The sequence below is a fragment of the Xiphophorus hellerii genome, chromosome 8 (assembly GCF_003331165.1).
Source record: "Xiphophorus hellerii strain 12219 chromosome 8, Xiphophorus_hellerii-4.1, whole genome shotgun sequence".
Lineage (NCBI taxonomy): Eukaryota > Metazoa > Chordata > Actinopteri > Cyprinodontiformes > Poeciliidae > Xiphophorus > Xiphophorus hellerii.
Window position 1 is genome coordinate 24,958,464 of NC_045679.1, and position 19,998 is coordinate 24,978,461.

Consider the following 19,998-nt stretch of genomic DNA (forward strand, 5'->3'; position numbering starts at 1 on the left):
AGCATGTTTTATTAGGATTTTTAAGTTATAGACCATCATATAGTCATTAGGTCGTCATTAATTTTGAAGTGGGAGGAATAGAGACTAGGTTTTTACCATTTCTCATCAGAAAACAGAAGGAAAGAAAGAATACAGCGCCGCTTTAAGACAACCAGGACGTGGTTGTCCATGCCAGCTCTGGAGGAGCTGCAGAGATCCATGACTCTGGTGGGAGGATCTGAAGCAGGACAACCAGTAGATGTTTGTGAACTCCACAAGTCTATGTAAAAGTGAGGAGAAATTCATCTGTATAATTATGTAGAATGGACTTTGCGGACCTTCACGTCATGCTGTAATGTTGCTCTCTCATCAAATACATTCCTGGAGGGTTGCTTTGAAAAATGCTCCAATCTCCCGCGGCAACCGTTCGGGTTTGTAAAGCGCTTGGTGGAGCTGCCTCCTCAGAGCTGCAGTCTGTGACCTCACACGGTGTGGTCAGCCACTCGGCTCCTTCAGACTAGTCAGCAGCAATTAGCAAACACCTGCTGGATGTGACAGGTGGACATTCAGGAGACAATCGGCATAGAGAGAGCAGGACTATTCAGGCTTTTGTCCCTCCATGTCTCTCGTCATCCCTCTCTCCTTTCTCTCGTTTGCTCCTCACTTTCGTTCTCGTTTCGTTTCACTTCCACTTGCTCGCCACCTCCTCCCCTCCACTCTGCGCTCTCGCTCTCATTTCCTCTGCCTTCATTCTGCTCTGCCACTCAATTTGTATCCACTCGCCTCCCGTCCCCTCTTCTCCTCCTGCGTCTTCTCCACTTCTCTTCAAATTTCCTCTCTCCTCCCTTCTTATATCCTCTCATTTCCTCCCTTCCAATGCCACTCTTCCTCCTCTCTCTGTTTTCCTCCACTTATTTTTCTCCTTTTTTTTAATCAACAGAGAAATTACACTTGTACCAAGTAGGGTTTTTTTTTTTCATTTCAACATAATCTGAAATATCACCGATTTGCTTTCTTTTTTCTTTTTAGCAGCAGAATTTCGACTAGAGCAGGTATATTTTCAGGAGGGCAGCAGTGGTGAGCTGCAGGTAAGAGGATAAATGAGGTGGAGAGGGTCAGCGAAAGCAGCAAACCTGGCGGCGTGTGTGTGTGTGTGTGTAGAAGGGATACACACAACGAGTCGATGCCGAATCCATTTGAATATTCCGAGACGGAAAGCAGCTGCGTGCAAATGTGGGTGTGCGGCAGGGTGGCCACAGGGTTGATTTCTGTCTTTACGTGTGTGGGCGCTCGTGGTCCTGCATCTGTGTGTGTGTGTGTGTCTGTGCAGGAAGAGCAGGGTGATTGTGTTAAATTGTTTCTGCGTCGAGGAGATAACACAGCATCCTTATCAGCTGCATCAGGGAGGCTTAAGACAGCGATGGGCGTGAGGGGAGAATGAATTTTCCTCACTACTCTGCATTTTACAGGATTACACTGCACCTTTAGATATGCTGGGGCTCAGCCTCGCGGCCATGTGCACGCAGATTACTGAAACGGGGCTGTCACACTGGCGGACGCACCGAGGCAGCGCCGGCTGCACCGGGCCCTGACATGAAAAGGAGGCTGAAGTTGGATTTGGTGTGTGACGCCACTTTGGGTATTCATGTTTTTGTTTTATTGGGGGTTTTTTTAAGGAGAATATCACTTTAAAATCCTCTTCCCTGTTCCTTTTCTTTAATTTATTTTTTATGTATCTTTTTCCATCACACCTTCCAAAAGTGTTTACGTGCCTTAAACTGTTTCACAGTTTTGTAATTTGTCATCGTTCGGCCCAAATTTAACCCGACGCCGCTGAAACAGGGTGTCCAACGTGTGGCCCACGGGCCGTTTGTGGCCCTCTTCATGATTTTTTTTTGGTCACGACTCTAGCCTCTCCATTGCATTTTCTCTTTTTTGTTAGTTTTTATTATTATTATTATTATTATTATTATTATTATTATTATTATTATTATTATTATTTCTCATTTTTCACACTGCAAAAACACAACCTGACCAAAGATTTCTGGTCTGGTTTCCAGGGCTCTTCAAAATAAAACAAAACTAACTTACAAGTAACTTTTCGGCATGACACATAGGAGCTTGTTTTAAGTCAGTGATTCCTAAATGTTGATGAAAAAGTTCTAGTCAAAAGAACGGGTGACAGGAAACTTAAAACTCATGAGAACAAGACTAGACCAGATTTTAAGGAAACGTCAAAGATCAAATTTATGCTTCAAAAATCCTTCGTTCTGCATTTTCATAGGTTTCGCCACAAACTCAAAGAACTGGTCTTTAATTTTCTGACTTGTTTTCATCTTTCTTAACGTACCGTTAGACGTTCATCCAGCGGTTGTTATAGCGACGCTTTCCGCCTTCTTTTTGCATCTACTCACACGTTTCTGTTGTCCTTGTCTGTTGCATTTACAGCTCCAAGCGGAAACCCAATATTGGGCCAAACGAATGATTTAGGTGAACCTCTGGGTGTCGTCTATTCTGACTTTTTCAGCCAAAACCATGGCAACCGCAACCGGCAAGCGATCAAGAGACAACGTCTACCTCAACAGGGAACAGTGTGATGTTTGAACATCCTGAGGTCTTGCTACGCTGCTGCCAATGGAGCAAGACATTTAACCAAAAGACATTCTGAAAACTGTCTTTTTTTAAATTTGATATTTATTTGGTATAGGTTCAGACATTTACATTATTAAACTTAAATTATGTTTATGTTAAATGATTCCATTTTTCTTCTTTTTCTTTTTAGTTTCAAATGTGTCCAGTATTTTTTTAATCGTTTTTTTTGCCTTGCTGGTGTTGACGTCCATGTCTACGCTGCCGGGGTCACACGTGACTAAATATGTTAATCAGGCGTCACCGTCATCTATGGGCGACTTCCGTTGTTTCAAAATGGGTTTTTAAAAGTATCGAAACGGGAAAATCAAATGACACAGACAGGGGGAAAAAAACAACAACAAACAAAAGACCTGATGGGAATTTTCCTCCTCCTCCTCCTCCTCAGGCGATACGGATGTGACGTAAAGCCAACAAACCCAAAGTGGACTGGAGGCGTCAGAGTAAGGGTGGCCTGTATGGACTTTATCGCCATATTTTATAGTTCTGTTGTGATAATGATAAACGTGACGATAAGGAACATTTATTGCTCCTTCTTCGGGTGACTTTAGGTGACGATCGCGGCTCCACAAACACAAATCCCGCTCTTGGAAAACAAATGTGTGATTCCCGAGGCCACCGGTCACATAAAGCGATTTGTATCAGTGCGCTTTTAATCACATTTACAAATGTATTGATTATTTATTGATACTCTCCATAAAAATAAAAAAATAAAAATAAAAACGTGGAAAAAAAAAAACTTCATCTCCTCTTTCCCCATCAGCGCCTCCTCCTCCTCCTCTTCCTCGTCTCTCGCTCCTTACAGCCTCTGGCTAATTACTCCTTCTTTTTTTTTTTCAAATGCAAAGCAGCGGCGTAAAGTGAGATGATTTCTCAGTGGCCGCTTTTGGGGAGGGGAGTACAGAGGGGGAACAAGCGGGCAGAGGAAAAGAAAGAAAAGGCACAGTGAGAAAAGAGGAGAAGAGAGAGAGAGAGAGTGAATGGAAGAAAGAGGTGACTTTCTTTTCCTCGCCTGGTGGGGGACCTTTGAAGTTGAGTGAGTCGGAGAGGAGGAGGAGAAAAGAAAGAGAGAGAGGGAGAGGGTGGGTAGAAAGGGCTGTAGGTAAGGAAGGAAGAAAGGGGGGAAAAAAGTGAGGGAAGATCGTGTTAACGAGATGGCCTCTAAAGACGAATTAAATGGTGGGAGAAAAGAAACACGATCAGGCTTGGCCCTACTTATAGACTCCTCACAGACTCGCTCCTTTCAGCGCCGCCGAGGTGTTTCTAAGCCTGAATTCCTCGGCTCGGCTCCTCAAAAACGCTTGGAGTGTGTGGGGTGTGTGAGTCGGGGGGCCCCGTCTTCGGGTCACACATCCCGGAGGCCCTCGGTGGTGGGGGGTGACGCGGGGAGGTCAGGGACTTCCACACCGACGGAGGGGTCAGAAGTGGCAGGGATTACACGTCTTGCTCTAAGTCCCCGCTCTGTTCGCTCGCTCTCCGCCGTTCGTTGTTTTGTGGCGAAGCAGACGGAGGGGAGAAAAGGAGACGGTCGGGGGAATTAGTGTAAAGCTCAGGAGATGAATGGCCGTCTTATTCGCACCTCTTGTTGGCTGTTTTTCAGAAGCCCCAAACAGCCCTCCCATTCCTTGTCGGAGTGAAAAGCGCGTTAGGGTCGCCTTTGTGCCGACAGAAAGGAGGTTCCCCTCCTCGGCTTTCACGGCTCCTGGTGGGGCAACAAGAGGATTTGGGCCCGCCGCGCAGAGCCCCGAGCTGCCCCCCCACAGCCCGGCCTTTGATTGGACACCGGCGGGAGAGAAGAGCTCTGCTTCTCCTTTTCTTGATTAATCAAGTGATTCCACTGCTCTCAGTAACACCTCCTTTTTTTAACACTCCTTCTCTGAGTCCCAATAATCCCATCTCTCTCTCTCCCCCCCTAACATCATGTCTGTCTCTTCTTTTCACCTGACTGAAAAACATTTTTGTCATCCACTTTGTGTGACTTTGAGCTAATCTGATGCGTGGGTGTGCTTCACGTTTTTTTTTGTTTTTTTTTTTTCTCTCTCCATTATTGCTGCGTGACACATGAAAACATTAGCGCCGCTAATTTAGCGGGTTTTTATTCAAGAGTGTTGACCAGGAGTTGACCCGGCGTGTTGTCAACAACGCAAAGCACCTTCAACTTTTCGATCAGAGGTTTTTCTCTCTCTCTTTAGTTGTAAATTCACACGATGATGAAATTGTTTCAGATATTGCTTTAAAATCAAGCTCAAGTCGATTAAGTCCAGTTCAGTTCAGTTTAGCTTAGCTGAAAGGCTAACGCGTTCTGTCAGCTGGTGCAGACAGGAATCTGGACTGCTTGAAAATCTTTTTTTTATTATTACTGTTACCAAGTGTTTCCGTGGTCAAAGAGAAATGATGGTAAATACATAAAGAATATGTATTATGTTTTTGACGCAGTAAGGGTTTATGGGACAGAACCTTTTTTTTATATATAGAGAAGCACTGCCGTTTACACCGGCAAAAATTTAAGGTGTGTTAAAGTTAGTAAAACGTTGCAGAACGTTTTCTGTCTGTCGATCTTGGTAACCTTTTTGTAGCGCAAAAATTGGACAAGAGTCGACGGATACAGATCCAGAGTACCTGCGGCCGACGAGAGTTCAGGAAAAACTGAAATTATTCCAACAAGTTGATTTCTCCAACTTTGACCGTGTTTCTGTTAGAGCAGGTAAAGGAAGGCTGAACAGACGTGCTCTTGGTTTTGGCTACCGCAGACTGAATTTAGTGTAGTTTCACCTCAGAACACACATACAGGCTAAGGAGTAGTAAAACTAAAGTTGTCTACAAGAAAAGTGGGATTTACAATTGGGGGAAAAAAATTAAAATTTCTTTTACGTTATTTCCTGTCAAGCGGACACATTTTGAAAAACGCATTGCCCGGCTGCTCTGAATTGAATTACACGAATAAAACGTTGGGTGTTACATCTTCGAAGTGTTGAGCGCCACGTTTTACGAACTCCTGCTGTCAAGGCTGCGTTCGCTTTCGGATGAATGCCGTGGAATTCACGGTGTTCTGCTGCGTCAGGACAGGTGGCGTTGATTTTTTTCTTACCATATTTACTTCACTTAGGTGACTATTTTCACATCTTGAGGTCCAGCCGACTTCCTCGGGAGGAAACATCAATGCCCAGTTAGTGCGCTTTTCCCGCAAGCAAGGTTTGTGTTGCATTGTGGGAATGTGGTAGAGCGCAAGTGTCAAAGGATTCAAAACACGAGACTCAAATGATTAGGGTAATTAGCAAGACTCTGGATGCTCAGGGTTTAATGAAGACATTTGATGCAGGTGTGTCGGACCAACTAAAAGTTACAGTAAACAAACTGATTAACAATGGCGGCACGACCTTTCTCATAAGTCATGAAGTCCAAAGCAACTTTCAAGACCAGTTCTCAAAATCATTTGGTATTTTCAGATACTTTTGCCTGGAATACTACCCAGAAACACACTGATATGATCAAATTCTCCATAATTTACTAGTAACACAGTAGAACACGGCATCTGTTTTCTGTGTTTTCACTTGGCTCTCCCCGCCGCAGCTACACCCGGCCAACAACCAGACTGGATCATCTGCCGTAGTTTGGTTCGCTTGAAGTCTTCTCTCTCCGCGTGGAAAGAAACCGAACTCCTTTAAAATGTTTCAAAGTTAACAAACTGAACAACTGGTTTGGATCAAAGTAAATTAACTTTATGTGTAAATACGCCCTAACGCTCAAGTACCTAGAAACGACCTAAATATATACGAACACAAATCTACAAGTCAAGAGTTCATTAAAAGGATCTCTCACCGGTTCAGTTTTATTTTGAACGTAGCTCTGACTTATTTTCGATTAGGAACACATTCACAATCAGTGTGGAAAAAAATCCCGGTCCAGAATTTATTAGTCTATATATTATGTGTTTTATGGCAGTTTTATTTTATTTTTTTTATCTTTTAGAGAATAGAATGAAGCTTTCATAAATCCCAAACATGACCACTCGCAGAGCGTTGAACCCTGCAGTCAAACGAACAAATAGTCCTGGTTTAGGATCAATAGGAAGCTCTGAAGCTTTAGTGGAACAATTTTATTCTCGCTGTGCTTCCAAATCATTGTCAGCCATAATTACTTTTAAGCAAATGTTTTACACTTCCACCTGGCAGTCTTTTGTCCAAAGAGTCCTCCGTATTTTTGAGCAACGCAACAAGAAGCGAACCGATCAAACGCGTCAACACTAAATGCAGGAGAGGAAAACAGTTCTGGTCACTCCATGTGTTTGACAACCAGCCGGAACAAAAACAGAAATCAGCAAAGCGACCCAACAGAATCAACCTCTGAACATGTTCACATCTAAAAGTGTTCCAACATTTTAGACCTCTGTTCTGTTGAACTGGCCGTGAAAATACTGTCACATGGACGAGTTTCCTGACAATCTCAAAACCATGTCAGCATTTTCTAACGAATTGAAGTCCATTTCAAAACGATGCGTTACGTATGAAAACCGCCCTGCGTGTTCACGCATCGGCTTCTTCCCAATCGGCAACATTCAGCCAATCATCTGGTCAGAAGATTTTATTCCACAAACACATTAGCTGCCTTTCTGTTACAGATGTGTGCAAAACTTTTCCCTTTACGTAAGAAACATAATGAAAAATCACACGTGAGTAAGTTTGTTCATGCGATATGTTGTAAAAAAAAAAAACATGCTGCGCCCCAAAAAACAAACTTATCCTAGCGTCAAAACCTTTTATAGAAAAACTGGCTTTTGAAATTGCCATGTTTTCTTAAAGCAAATGTATTTTCTAAATGTCAAATTGCACAATTACATGGTCAATGGAAACAGAGCTATTGTCTACGCAGTATGGTCTAGGACAGCCCAAGCGTACCTGCATTTAAATCTACAAAGAAGAGTGAACTGGAGTTGGAAGGAACTCTTTTTGAAAGGACTAAGATGGGGAAGAAATACTTAAAACCTCTAGTCTGTTGTCAAGTCTCACTCCAGCCGGTAAATTTCTGGTTCAGTTGCAGAAGAGTTGGGTGTGTCTCCGTTCCCCCTCTTGAAGAATTGAACATGGGCAGGAACCTGGGCTGGATGCTCCGATGATGTCACGTGTCCCCCCTTGTTTCGTCAAAATCTCTCGATATATTTGTTCGTTGCAGGTCGCCCTGGCCGGTTGAGCCTGGGTACGCTCTGCGTTGATTAAAAAAGTTAAAAAAAGGTTTGCCCATGGAACCAGTCAATGAGGTCTCATCACGGATTGACAACAGTGGCTGATATGTTGCTGTGGACGCAAATCCACGGGTCAGTCAACGAATGCCGCCAAGCAAATCGCTTGCGGCGCGGTGCCTGACTAGGTCCGGCTTGAAACAACCTTGAAGTGTTTCCGAAAGAATGAGAAATGGAGACGAATCTGGTTGGGACCGACTGAGGAAGAACCGGTAAAAAAAAATGCCGTTATGTCCAAATATGGTCAGTTAGACTCTATACTTCCTAATCTTAATCTTGTACTCTGATTTCAGGCAGAAACCATTGAGGTTGGTTTAAAATCAACCCTGTTTTGAACAGTTCATTTGAGCTGGTCTGAAAGGCCTTCATAGCAGACAAAGGCAATCGATTCTGAAAATGTTACAATTATGCCTAATTGAAGATTAGTTTTCTAACATATGTAACAACGATTTCCTTATCATGTACCTGTTTTTTTTTCTTTTTTAGTAAACAATAGTTAAAGTTTTCACAGCAGCCTAAATCTGATCTAGCGTGAACTTCTTTTTCTTTTTTTAAAGACAAATTTGATTGTTTCCGACTGCAGGTAGGATACTGAGTGCTCATTTCTTTGCCACAGAACCATTTCAAAACTCCTTTTTTTAAAAAAAAAAAAAATTAAAAAAACTTCTTTCGTATCATTGCGTTTATCTGAATCTTGTTCCGCCTTTATAAAATTGGTTAAGATTGCAGAATGGAACACATTTTCAATTTATTTTTGATAAATCTCTTCTTTTTCCTTCCGTTCTCTACAGTATTTCAAACTAAAAGGAATTATTTAGAACATAAATCTACCATGATAAAAAAAACAACATAGGTTTTGTTGTACCAGATAGGATGGCAATGAAAGCAGATAGGCAAGTTAACTCTCAAGAATGCGCCGCGTTTCTCCATCCGTCACAAAGACAAATACTTATATTAATGCTCTTGAGTATTCAACATGGACTCCCAGTTACTCAACCTCAGGGTTTCGTTGTTTTTGTCCGCAAACGCATCATCCCCCTCTTTTCCTCCCCATTCGCTTCTATATCCCTTCGAGTGTGCTTAAACACACACCTGTTCGGCGGGATATCTCCTCCCTCTCTGCTCGACAGAGTCGGATCTGCGTTATCGGCCCAGTGGCTTTTGCATCTACGGTTTGGTGGATTTTCTGGCGAGCGTGTGGGCGGCTGTTATATAGACGCTGCAAAGACAAGAGAAAAACAAGGGAAGAGTGGAAGAACGGAGGGTGGGGGGTTAGAGGTGGCGATAAACAGAGTTGGGTGGGGTTGTGTGTGTGTGTGTTGGGGGGTGCCGTGCGACGATAAATCAAGTTCCAGACTAATCTATTTAGCATGCTCTCACCATTATCCTGTCAGTGAAACAGCTAATTAATTAACTGATTCCACAATGAAGAGGTTTTGAATGAGCCCATTTAGATAATTACTACAAGGAGCCGATCGGGCCAGTTCATTTACAACTGTCACACCGGTTCCAGCATTGGCAGCTGCCCTTCATGCTGGCCCTGGACGTGATTGTCCCAAACACTCTCCGTGCCGCATGACAACAAAACTGTTGTGGGCTTTATGGGTGGCGGCGCAGTCAGAGCAAACATTTAGAGATGGCAGGGTCCGTGGGGGGGGGGAAGAGTTTGTGTAAATATCGAACGGCGGGGCCAAACGAAAGCTAATCCACGTTCGCTCTCCAAAGCGACTGTTTGCAGTCCACTGCTTTATTATTATAGACTGTTTTTTTTAAATATCAGAGGTAGGAAGATGGAGGAGACGAGCCAGACTGCTTTCATCGTCCTGGATGAAAGCAGTCTGGTGGTGAAACAAAAGATGAAATGTTGCACTTTAAAGGGGCAGGATTATGTATTTTCCAGCTACCGTCAAGTGCCTTCAGTTATAAAAGTGCTTCATATAACAAATCTGACTTTGTAATTTAATGCCTCGAAATTGGGCATCTGTCTCTTTAAGAAACTCCTGCTCTTGCTGAAACTCCGCCTTCAGGAAGTCATCGCAACATGGCTCCTCTATTAACCCTTTAACAACGTTTTTACCACTGAGAAGAAGCTCCTATGATGAGCTCACAGTCCCACCAAGTGTTTGCTAATTTCTGCTGGCTAGTCTGAAGGAGCTGAATGGCTGACTATATATGCATGTAGAGAGAGCGTGAGAGCATATAGAGTTATATACATATGCCGGTTTATATGTATGCAACCGGCAGATTTGTACTATAAAATGAAGTTATGTTCCTGGGAAATACATACCGTCAGCTGTCCAAACTTTCTATGAGTTTTCTGTTATGAGAACATGTACAAACTTTCTCAGACAGGTGACTGGTGCCCACTGTTTAATATCAAGGATAGGAACTGAATAAAAACAGTGGACGAGGTGGTTAATTTCGATGTAAGGCGGAATCCTCCTACATAAACAATTAGTTTATCAACTCCACTTAATGCCAAACAAGCAACTGGTGAACTTCTGTGTTTGACCTTTGACATTCTACCGCTTCATCCTTATTAAGACTGACTGAGTCGCGAATGTAGTTTTATATAAATGAAACAAAGTAGCCAGCGAAAGAATGAAATGCCAGTAAAAGAGTATCTAATGAATAAATGATGCACAGGTGCAAGTCGATAAATTATTGAAAACTTAATTTGTCTCTGATATCATTTCAAAAGAAAAATCTATACATTAAATAGATTAATAACACTGACGTGTCTTTTCTGTTGATCTACAAGAACTCACATTTACTGCACTGTAGAAGAGCAAATATTGCACAATTCTGAAAATCCACAATTTTCACTGGAAAACATAAAAACAATTACGAAATCCTGGAGTGTCTCATGAGTGTGAAAAGATGTTAAATATCGTTTAATTTTAAGAAGAACATCAAATGCAGAGGCAGCTTATTTATTAACACTAACAGTTTGTTAGTGGCTTTTATTAATACCTTCTTGCACAACTGGCCTTTCGAGAACAGTCATAATCTTAATGTGGCACAACATGAAAACGAGTTTGACCTGCACAAAAAAACTTAATATTATTGCTTCTACATAATAATCAAATTTTTGTATTCCACAATCGTTGAAATTGGCTGAAATTCACATTGGTAATATGTCGCTGTGCGAAATGATTCCACGAAATTTATGAGTTTCAGTTTTCAAAATGATTCTTGGCAATAAATGAATACTTTGATCATATTCTAACTAGCTGCGTTTCCATTGACCGCAGAGTTGTGCAAATAGAAATTATGAATATAAACTAGCTTAGAGGAAACAAACCGATTTCGAAACAACTCATGTTTTTTAATTAAACGTTTTGGTGCAAAGGTGACGTATTGACCGTATTGATAGATGTATTTTGCAAAACTGCAATGGGAACATTTTTCCTTTTGCATCACACGAGTCACGTGATCAACAGCCGGATGTTACTACTCGCGGAAACGACAAAGAAGACGGCAGGAAGTGGTAGGAGGATGATGGTTTATTTGTTTGTTTGTTTTATTGAACGCTGACAGACCTCTAACAACATTTAACAGTTCATAAAATGTTGTTTCCCCTGATGACTGAATTATGAATAGACATCATGTGGCTGATTAAATCCGTCGTTGCCAAGATTTTCATTTCTTATATAATGGAAACACCACCAATTGTGAAACTGTCTTTATTGGACGTTAGCAGAGTATACAAATGCACACATTTGTAGTAAAATGTAGCTACTCATTAAGATTCACCTTTATATCAGACAAAGCTTTGCTCCTGCTTTATCAGAAAAACCACATACACACACACCCACACGCACACACAGGAGAAACTTTAGCCTGCTGCGCTGATGTGGGCTGATCCGTCCTCGGGTCACTCCGGTCACGTCACGCCTCTCTCTGATCCCGCTCACAGTGTGGGAAAACCCAAACCAAATCCCGACCGCCACTCTGAGGATAATGCCCTAAAGGTTGTTATCTCATTGCCTGAGTCACTGGTCAGGGTTTTGTCTTGTCACCTTCTTCTTTTCTTCTTTTTTTCCCCAATCAAACAGGAGCAGATAGCTCAATCCACTCCATCAGATCAGAGCTCCTCTCTGCATATCACCCCTTAGCCTCCCTTTTCTTTTTCCCCCTTCTCCTGCTCCTCCGTAACGGTCAATCCCACATCAATACTCCAGCTTCCTTTCACTGTGTCTATTCCCAGAGGTGGCCCTCATTACCCCAGGGTGTTTTGTTTGTTTGTTCCTTGGTCAAAGGAGCTGAATTGAGCAGCCGGCAGGGGTGGCTGGAAAAAGCGAGAAAGGGGAGGGCCGGGTTGAAGATGGCTTTAGTGAGTGGACAAGGGCCTGAGGACCCGGGGGTCCCCGTGGCTCTGAAGAGGACAGATCAGCAATCACAGGGCAGCAGCCCATGGGAGGGCACATTCATCAGGAGACGTTGATACCAACTACTGGGAGGGAGATTAGGGAGGAAACAAAGATGACGTTCTAAAGAAAAACAAAAAGAAACTTAGGATGATGTGTGTAACGCCAGTGAGAGTTGAATGAGATGATTTGCGAGTAATCTGAAACCAGTATTCACGTGAAAATAGCAAACGGTAAAGCGCCGAACGTCTGTAGTTAACAAAGCGGAGAGCCGATTTCGACCTCGGATCAGGAAAATACAGTAAGTCACTTAGGTAAACAACTTAAATTTGATGCTCTATGAAATTTGTGGTTGTTTTTTATAAAAGAAGGGCCATTTTATTTCTAGTTTTAGGATTTAAAGATATCAGGCAAACTTAAAACCTTTGCAAAGCGAGGATGGGTACATTATCTTCTTCTGGATGTGCATTTCCGTTAACCGTAAAGTAGCGCAAATTGAAATTCCAAAAACAATTTAGCTCAATGGAAATGCGAGAATTAAAACAATAATAACAGTACGTTTTGGCATTAGGATGAGATGGTGTTTTTTTTCAGCTGTATTAAAATGTATGTCGGACAAAACTGCAATGGAGACACTTTGGTCACATCACACAAGTCTTGATCAACGGCCAGATGTTACTACTGGTGAAAACAACAAAGACGGCGACAGGAAGTGGTAGGAAGACGATGGTCTGCTTTAGTTTTCTTCAGACAAAGTGCGTCGCACCGTTCGTAAAAAGTTATGTCATTCCAATGTACTAAATCCACAGCTCTTCTGTAAAATGGCCGACTACAATTTCCCCAAAATGCCGCATACGTAAGCGCTCTCAGGTATAAGGGGTTTGTTGCTCCGGTGTCTGAACAAGATGCTGACGTCTCCTCTGATGGCCGAATTATGATTATTTCTCATGTATATAAATAAAGCCATGTTTTAAGAAATCCATTTTCAGTAAACAATTACCCAGTTCATGTTTGATCTCTAGTCATTTCAGATTGTGACTCGGAGAAGATAAAAAGCAGTCTAAACAAAAACTCCGACATAGCCGTTTAGCGAAGCACCGGTGCTAAGCTCAGAAGAAGCTGCCAACTTTAACTTCATTAGCAGCCAATAATTGGCCAGTTGAGTTAATCTCAGCGAAGAAGTATGCTAATGTCAGTAGCTGTATTTCCATTGACCGTATTATTTTGCAAATTCAAACTATGAAAATAAATGTGCTTGATAGAAAAAGGGACGTTTTTAAAAATAAAAAATTTTTACATAAAAAGTTTTTGTGCTACCATTAAGTGGTTTTTGATTGCACTGAAATTAACGTATTTTGCAGAACTGCAATAGAAACACTTTTTCCGCATCGTACGAGTCACATGGTCAACAACCGGATGTTACTACTGACGGAAACTGTGAAGAAGATAACAGGAAGTAGCAGGAGGAGGATGGCGCAGCATGTTTTTTAACCACTCGAACAATTGGGAACGTGGAATTTTAATCGGGTTTCTTATTTAATGTAAATGTTGCAATTGGGATTTTTTGACATTGGCGGAATATAGACAAAGTTTTGCGTTCATTTGTAGAGGAAACGCAGCTGGTGAATCTGCAGCTGCCACTTTTCCTCCAATCTCCTGATTGGTGATTAAATTGGCCACATCGTAGTCTCAGAATGGAAATATACCTGCTGCACCATTTGTCTTATTATTAACTTTTTTATTTTTCATTTCTCTGAACATCATGTTTCGGGATTATTTTTGAAGTAAAGGGGGGAAAAAAATAGGATTCACCTGAACAGCAGTAAAAAATTTTTCCAATCAGCCAACTAGTCTGTTAGGTTATGGTTCAAATACCTATAAAAGACATTGCTACAGACGATACAGCAATGTCTTTGGGTTTTATTATTGTGTTATCAGGGAATGGGGCAGAGACTGGTGACAGCGGTGGCAGGTTATGTCATGCATGGCTGCATCACAAGAAGGTGCAGCAGGCGCTCAGCAGTGACACCTTTAGCGGCAGTGTTGCACTACCATAGCACGATCCTCTATAGAGAATGGCGGTAGTCTCCGGGCCTGTGCGAAGTACAATCGTGTGCATATCTGCTGGGTGCTGTCAAAAAGTCAAAACTTTTTCTTTTTTTCTTTTTTTTGGACACGTAGCTTCATCTTGATTTCCCTCCAACAGAAGAACATTTCCCAAAATAGCAGAGTCCGGTTTATGCTCCGAAAGGTTGTGTGTCGATCATGGAGAGCCCAAATAGATCTTAACCCTTAATGTGGCAGGTTCATGTGTTGGTTGGGTGGATCTAGAAGTAGACTAAAGGTAAAAAGATGTGATTCTGGATGCTATAAATCAAACCAGTGTGAAGTGATGTGGCTGAATGTTAATGTTTTATTTACAGTTTATAGGTTTGTATATTGTGAAAAATGACTCGACCCTTTAGATCTGAATGTATTATAAACACCTTTAACATTTCTTATTGACTTGACTTTTTATTTGAGCAGAGAGTGCAGACATTTAATATACTAAACCATGTTAGTTATACTTTATTTAGTGGGTAATATTCTAAAAACAGATTGTCTCTCTGGAGACAATCCATTAAAGACACGATCAGTTCGCCTGAAATAGCATCACCACTTCATTTGGTCAAACCACCGTCTGCCTTTTAACGAGGTAAATTTGTTTTTTTTTTTATTTGTTCAGATTTTCTTCTACTTTATATAAGTTACTAATTTAATCCGTTAGTCCACCAGTTTTGAGCTAGAAAAGCTTCATGACCTTTCAAAACAAAATAAATGTTCACAGTATCTTCTATATGTTGTTTTTTCCATTATTATCGTGTTTAAATTAAAGAAAAACTAATGTATTTTTTAAATAAACTTTTCCAAATAAAAGGGAATTAATACATTTTCCATAATGTAACCTTCAAATTTTATAGATTTTTCAAAAAAATAAAAAGTACTTTAAGGGGAAAGAAAAGAAGACCACAATAAACTTTCATTACCTTATAGATGCATTATAGAGGCTAAAACACACTTTATATTTTTTAAAAACTGCAACGCAGTGCCACCCTTTTTTGAGTGATGGATTGTTCGGAGCGGCTTTTTGTGTTTTGATGTTAAAAAAAAAAAAAGGATGGAAAGAAAAGTCTATGATAATAAAGCAGCGGACTGTCAGAATAAAACCAAAAGAAAGGAAGTGAACTTTAACTGCTGACATGAATCTAGAGAGATTTATTTATAAACTTTCACTGAGCACCACTTCATCCCTGCACCTAAGAGAAATACACAACATCTACAAACACTGCCATCTTCTGGAAAACTATCTGGTCTGACAAATCGGAGCTGGAGGGAATATTTGATGAATTGGTGGGAAAGCACTCTGTATGTTATCAGCACATCGTTTGGAGGCTGGAGTCTCTGATACTTCCTGCACACGGACGGATGGTAGAGGAACTTGTTATGCTGCATCAGAATGAACAGGGCTTGGCATCATGTGATTCACACTATTCAAGAATGTTCTTGTTATTTTTATGGGTTTTATTTTGTAGGAAATAATTTTTTTTTAAATGTTGCAAGATGTGGCAAAGTGTCACAGTAGCAGAAAATGCTGTCAGTCTTAATGACAGCATTGACAGTCTTAACAGTCAATGACAGTCTTTTAATATATATATATATATATATATATATATATATATATATATATATATATATATATATATATATATGTATATATATACTGTATAAAATTGTATTGTCTCCAGTTTCTGAGACTACACTGAATATTCAAATCTATAAAAAAAATTTCAAACAGCAATGTGTAATCTTTTCCACGAAATGAGAGTTGGGGTAGATGAATGTTTTCCTTGAAACTTTTTCTGAAATAAAGTGATGTAATCACAGTTATACACCAAGAGGTGACCTTGCTTACTCATTAGAGAAAAATACACAAAAATTGTTTTTGTATGTGGACACACAATGGGACACACTTTGCAAAATGAGGACACCCTTTGCTCCTCATCTTGAACTTGTTTACAGGATTTCTAGGCTTGTTTCAAGTCGCTCCACACCATCTGAAGGAAGTCCAGATCTGGGCTTTGACTCTCCCCAAAACTGACCTAGTGGACCACAATGGACTTCTACTTTCTTTAAAAGGGCAGTACTATGCATTTTCCAGGCACATAATGCAATTTTATAGCATAATCAAGTAACTATGTTCACCTCAGTTGTTATACAAAATGGTGCATTTATTAAATATGACTTAAAAGAAAGTAGAATTTGTAATTTTGTTCCATGAAATTGGGCCTTTGTTTCTTTAAAACCTCCTGCTCTCTCTGAAACTCCGCCTTCAGGAAATCCTCACAACATGTCTCCTCTATTAACCCTTTAACAATGTTTTTACCTGCGTCGCACTGAGAAGTAGCTCTTATAATGAACTCTGCATGTTTGCTAATTGCTGCTGGCTAGTCTGAAGGAGCTGAGTGGAGAAGTCAGAAGGGACGGTTAAACGCACTAGCTGCGTTTAAACATTAAATTGCAGAAACTGAGATTACGAAAATAAATTTGTGTAATGGAAACGTAGCTATTTTGAAAAAACTCGGTTTTTGATTAAAAGTTTTTGAAGTAAGATGATGTTTTTTTTTTTTTTTTACATATCACAATAGATGTATTTCACAAAACTGCAATGGAAACACTTTTTTTCTCCAGTCATATGATCAACAGCCAGATGTTGCTACTGACAAAAACAACAAAGAAGACAACAGGAAGTGGTAGGGGGATGATGGTATATTTTTTGGGGGGAGGTTTTGACAATGTGTCATCTTAACTTGTTCAATCCATAGTTATTCAGTAAAATAGATATAGTTTAAGGGTTTTGTCGCTCCAACGCCGAAATAAGACACTGACGTTTCCTCTGATGGCTGACAGATGAGGAGCTCTAGCACCATGCCTGAATTGTGAATATATTTCATGTAGCTGTTTACATTCATTGCTATCATAATATTTAATGACTTGTCTTGTGAACAAGCTTATTCGCGTGTAATTTGATCTTCATTTCCTATTTAATGCAAGCGCAGCAATTGTGAAATTGTGTTGTTTCGACATTAGCGGAATAACAACAAAGATTCACACGCATTTGTAATGGAAACGCAGCTACTGTTTATAATATGTCCAAAAGATGTTGAGAGCTTCTTTGGCATTAAATTCCAGAGCCTCCGTCTTAGGGGAAATTACTTATTTGGGAATCGCTGCTCTATGTTTTTTTTTTTTTCTATTAGTATTCATAAATTCATTTTTTTATTATTCTTCTTTTTTAAAACCCCTGTTTGCAGAGGAGAAGTGTCAACAGGAAGAAAACCCTCTCCTATCCTGGCTACTATGGTCAATAGCAACCACAGGTAAGATATGAACTACTTCTAACCTTTTTGAGCGCAGTCTTACTTTAAAAAGCCTGAGCTCTCCCTTTACTTTGCTAAAGAATATGAACTTCCTCACCATCTAAAAGATATCATTTGTTTTGCTACTATGAAAAACGACGCTGTGGACTTCTCCTTGACTATCCAGGCTGCTAATACACACCCTGTGTTTCTATAAGTGATTTCTTCTCAATAGTGTGCGTCTGAACAGAGAAAGGCACATTCCTCGCCCACCTCCGCACCTTGTGAAGGACACGCGGGCCCATGAATTACCGGGAGCAGGTCACTTTAAATCTGGCGGAAGGACAGCGTGTTGTTCCTGCAGAATGGGTCGTAATTAAAGGAAGCCGAGCGGCGGCTGAGAAGGCGGAAAGGGCCACACGTCAGCAGCGCCCACCCAGCAGCTTACGGCGCCGCTGATGGGAATTGATGGCGCTCCACGCTCAGCTTCGAGGCCCACGAGGTTAACCCCGAAATCACACGCAGGCGCTCGCGAGGGAGGGAGGCGCACCGAGCAGATACAGAAACGTAAGAGTTTAAGCTAGCGCTAGCTCAACTTGTGTACAGTAAACAATGGCTGCCCGCGCGAGGTCAACCCGGACGTGGCGCGCGCGCGCGAGGTCAACCCGGACATAACCGGGAACCCAGAGACACAAGTGATGGCTCGTGTCCACCAGGTGTGCAATTTAGCGAAGCCAGGTTTGAGCATTCTCTCTTCCAAACACAAAGTAAATTGATTTTATGAACCCTCTTCTGGAGGGGAAGCGGATTTATTTGAACAAGCCAGAAGTGTGTGCAGTACTTCACCGAGCAATGAAAACTGGATCCTGCATAATAAACCAAACCTCTCTCCCTCCCTCCTCCATAAAAGTTTCACCTCCCTCTCTTTCTATATTTTTTACTTCCTCCATTTCCCACTTTTCTTTTATGCCCGTCTTTATCATGGTCGGTCTCAAACACACGTCCTTTCTTTTCTTTTACGCTCCTGTCTCTACTCCCCAGCCCCCCCTTTTTTTCTTTCTTTCTTTCTTTCTTCTTTTTTTTTTACCTCTGCATTTTTCCCCACCTCTTTCCATCTCTTTTGCCGCTCAGCTCTTTCCCTATCGCTCCATAAAACACTCCTTCTACCCGCTGCTTTCTGACGGCTCTCCCCTTCCACCTCCATCCATCTCCCCTTCACTCTCTCCCTCCCTTACCCCCTTCTCTCTCCAAACCACCACCACCTCCCCTCTCTCTCTCTCTCTCTCCCTCTCACACACAGCCATTCACTCCATTTTTCTGCACATGAGATTTGCCTAACAATAAGTGGCTCTGCCCAAGGTCAGATAAGAGAAGCACAGCCCAGGAAGCCACAGCCACTGTTTCTTTCATCCCATTTTTTTCCCCTCCTCTCTCTTCTCACAGCTTTCGAATTATCTCGGCAGCACATAATAATAATTACTGAGGACGGCAACACAGAGATAAGGAAGCAGGAGCTGAAATGGCGAGCGAGAGGGAGAGCAGGGGAGAGAGAGAGAGAGAAGGGGGACAGGTTAGAAAAACTACAGAGGCAAGAAGGAGCGTAGTAAAGATATATTAGAGGGGGCTGTGAGGCATGAGAGAATGAGGATGGAAGGTAGAAAGTCCGGTGACAATGTGGAGAAGCAGGGGAAGAGAAAAATCAAGAGCTTGGCGTGTTGAATTTATTAAAGGATCACACTGCTGTTATTCAAATCTTTTTTTTTAACTGTAAAAAAAAAAAATCTGTTAGAAAGGCTAAAATAAACTATTTTACTTCTTTCTTACACTACTTTGTATGACTCTTACAATAGACGAAACAGCTATCAGAATTTTATTTAAAATTTTTTTTTACATAAATTCTGCCTAAAACACTGCAAAAAGAAAAAAATCCCACAAACTCTTCCCAGATGTTTTTTTGGCTAGTTTCTTCTGAAAATATCTTGGTACACTTGAGATAAGACCAAACTGAAACGATGAGTAACTCTTCAGGAAGCTGTGGGAGTTTGTTTTAAGTCAGTAATATTGATTTTTAAAAAGTGCTAGTTCTATTTTTCTCCAGCAACAAGACATTTTTCTCAAATTGAAAATGAAATTTGTCAGTAGAATTAGTATTTTGTCATCGATATTAAGGTATGACTGACTCTTACATCTTGCTGAAAAGTTATTTGTAAGTTGGATTTGTCTGATTTCATGTGCAATAAGATATTTGCACACTTCAAATGAGACAAAACTAACTTAAAAATAACTTTTCAGCAAGATATAGGAGCTTGTTTTAAGTCGATAATTTCTTAATATCGATCCAAGGATCCTATTTCCACTAGCAGATTAT

The 19,998-nt window shown here is 41.1% G+C and overlaps 1 long non-coding RNA gene across 1 annotated transcript; it reads left to right on the forward strand.

Annotated features, from left to right (window-relative positions):
* Positions 1–325: 325 nt before the first annotated feature.
* Positions 326–2,955, forward strand: LOC116723996 (uncharacterized). Its single transcript, XR_004340094.1, has 2 exons — positions 326–1,599; positions 2,428–2,955. It is a non-coding gene; the product is annotated as an uncharacterized LOC116723996 (long non-coding RNA).
* The last annotated feature ends 17,043 nt before the right edge of the window (positions 2,956–19,998 follow it).